At 34.9% G+C, this 2,907-nt stretch overlaps 1 protein-coding gene across 1 annotated transcript in view; it reads left to right on the top strand.

Moving 5' to 3' along the window:
- Nucleotides 1-2,447, top strand: part of FOXP2 (forkhead box P2) — a 553,196-nt gene extending 550,749 nt beyond the window's left edge. Inside the window, exon 21 of the mRNA XM_027574472.2 lies at nucleotides 1-2,447. This exon is cut by the window's left edge and continues 1,545 nt beyond it. The gene's annotated coding sequence lies outside the window, so the exon portion shown is untranslated.
- Nucleotides 2,448-2,907: the final 460 nt, after the last annotated feature.

Genomic DNA, 2,907 nt, shown 5'->3' on the forward strand with positions numbered 1-2,907 from the left:
CAAAAATTAATTTCATATTGATTTTAAAGTGATCTAGCTGAGTTTTTACACTGAAAGCAAAGATTATAGCAATTGTAGTCCATGGTATTTATTTTCAGTCAAACCAAAGTTACATATAATTCTGCCTCTGCTTATACGGGATATTAACACTAACAATACGCTCCCTTTCAAAGACTTGCACAGGCCAAATTGTTGGAACGCTGGTTTTCTTGACAACTCCAAACCCCAAAACTATGAGAACGCGTTATGGTGTAGTTGAAAATAGCATAGTCAGATGTTTGCTTAAAACCTAGAAACTTTACGTGTTGCTTTTCATGTGCTGTGCCAAGTCTTGATAATACTTTTTCCCCCAACCAAGGGACCTCATAACCTGATTATGGTTATTGCTTTACAAACAGTTTTGACAGAAGGTGGCTGCTAGAGCTTAAAATACATACCAGTTCCATGTGATGGAGCCGGTTCTTGCAAACTAAGCTCATCATTTATTCTTTGCTGAAGTCAGCAAATAGAGTTAGAGAGATACCCAGTCATCTAACACACCAAATAAAAGGACATAACGGCTTTCAAAAGGGTTTTCCCACATACCCAAAAGGCTTTCTGAAAGCTTCTACCTCTGCAAAAAAAAAAGGAAAAAAAAAAGAAAAAAAAGAAAAAAAAATTAGAACAATTACGGCAGATTGCATGAAACGTGAGAACGTCACAGTAACTGCTACTTTTCATTATGTGTGTCTTTGGGTCATGATCAACGGACGGGAAGTTTCCGATATGGTTTCAAAAGAAAGATTGGTATTGTGAAGGATGGTTTTCAGTCATCTAGGATCCTACTGTAAAGGATTATCTGAAGGGAAAATGGGTCTTTCAGGTGCATGTTCAAAAGGCTTTGAGGGACTGAAAGTAACTGTGAGAGCTATACCATCAGGAGGGTGGCCTAAGACTACGATGCTAAAGTATGCATACCTCAGTTACAAAACTTTTGAAAGGAAGTCTCAGCCACAGAATGCATATACCTGTAGAGTTTTGCATGGGTTTTATATGAATACAATTTTAAAAAATAGCTGCTTGCACATTATACCAGAAAAACCTCCAAAACTGCAATTGCTTTGAAAATAGATTTTAGGTTTTTTGGAGTTTTCTGAAATGCTTGGTCTGTATTTTGATAATTGTGCATATTATGTAAAAATGTTGGTGGACCCATAAATGACCAGACTTTTTCTAAGAAAAATGTTGCTTTAATGCATTTCATGAATTTTTACTCTTATATCATTGCTTGCTAGTAATAGCAAATCTGCTTTTCTGCATCTGCTTTGCGTAGCTATTGTAAGGCTTTGAACTAATGTATGTATTTATTGCTTGAACTTCTGTGCATACCTTATAAAGCATAATGTCTGACAATTTAAATGGCTCATGTATTCTTGCTTCTATCATAAGCTGATTATGGGGACTATGATCTTTTGTATACAGCAAATTTTAACTGTAGCACAAACATCTGTTTATGTATTGGTGGAATATACCTGTTTTATTTATCTTTTTTGAGGTAAACTAATTTTTGATACTTTTCATTACTGTGTACTATGTTCATACTTTGAATTCTCTGACATTAGAAGTCATGGTTGAGAATTGTAACAGCTGTTATTCGTTCTGTATTCATGGCTTTCACTGCTGAATAAAATAAAGGACCAAACCTAGGATTTGAAAGAAAACTGTCTACCTCTAACACCAGGGAGTTATCAGATTTTATTTTACATAGTTTTAGTCTACAAAGACACAATTGCTTAAACCTAGTGGGCTTAAGGCTTATATTCTATGTGGTTGGATTCATGGCACAGTTGTACTGTTGGAAAATCAATTAAAATTTCATGTGAATGTTACAAGTATTTGGTAGAATTACCACTACCTGGGTTTTCTTTAGATAACTCAGATATGGAGAAAATGTCATCAGCATTCTGTGTCTACAGCTGCTTAACTTCATAAGAATGCATTTCTTTGTGATTAGGGAATCGAAGACTAGGCAGCTAGGAATAGAACCTCAGAAGTACACTTAAAATAAACCATCCTGGACTTTAATGTTCCTGGGCAGATTCAGTCACAAAATCCATTACACTATTTTGTAAAGTTCTCAAATTGGGCATTCACATTTTGAAGAATTTGTGAGACTTCATCCTGCACATGCCAATATTAACACGCATTTGGACAATAGCTTTATTAATGCCATAAAGCTATTGAAAGGAACACGGCTTACCCTTGTTATTCCACTAGTTCAGGTTGCAATGAAAGGTGTTTTGTCCATGAACACTTGGCAAACCTTACTTAGCAAAAAAAAAGAAGGATGTACATTTTCCTATAGAATTAATGTATGAACAGTGTGTCACTGCTGTTGGATGTAAAAATGTATATGAAACCATTTCATTCACTTGATTACATTTCTGAAGTATAAATAAAAAATCTAATTCTTTTTGACCCATTTATAACCCCTAGGATTTTATTCTTTCGGAGAGACCATTCTTCCCTGCCAGAGTCAAGTCATAAATTTGTGTACACATGTCCCACAATTTGTTTAAAATCATTTCCTTAGGAATTGGGGATTCATAAACCAAACCATACTTGAATTTAGTCAATAAAAGCGGGGGCTGCTTGTCGAATACATTATGTTAAAAACTATCTTCATGTTCAAAATTTGCTTCCTCACATAATCATCTCATGTTTTCATGTTTTTATCCTAATAGAATTTGACATCATAAATTCTGAACATAAAAAAAAGGAAAACATGATTACTTTATTCTTTTTAACTTTATGACTCTTCTCTACTATATCCTTTTTTGGGCTCCAAATACCAGTCACTGCCATGGATTCTGCTGTGGTTTAGGAGAATGCACAGGGGTAGGGTCAGTCGCTTTCTAAGGGAACGCT

The sequence above is a fragment of the Zalophus californianus genome, chromosome 12, assembly GCF_009762305.2.
Source record: "Zalophus californianus isolate mZalCal1 chromosome 12, mZalCal1.pri.v2, whole genome shotgun sequence".
NCBI lineage: Eukaryota > Metazoa > Chordata > Mammalia > Carnivora > Otariidae > Zalophus > Zalophus californianus.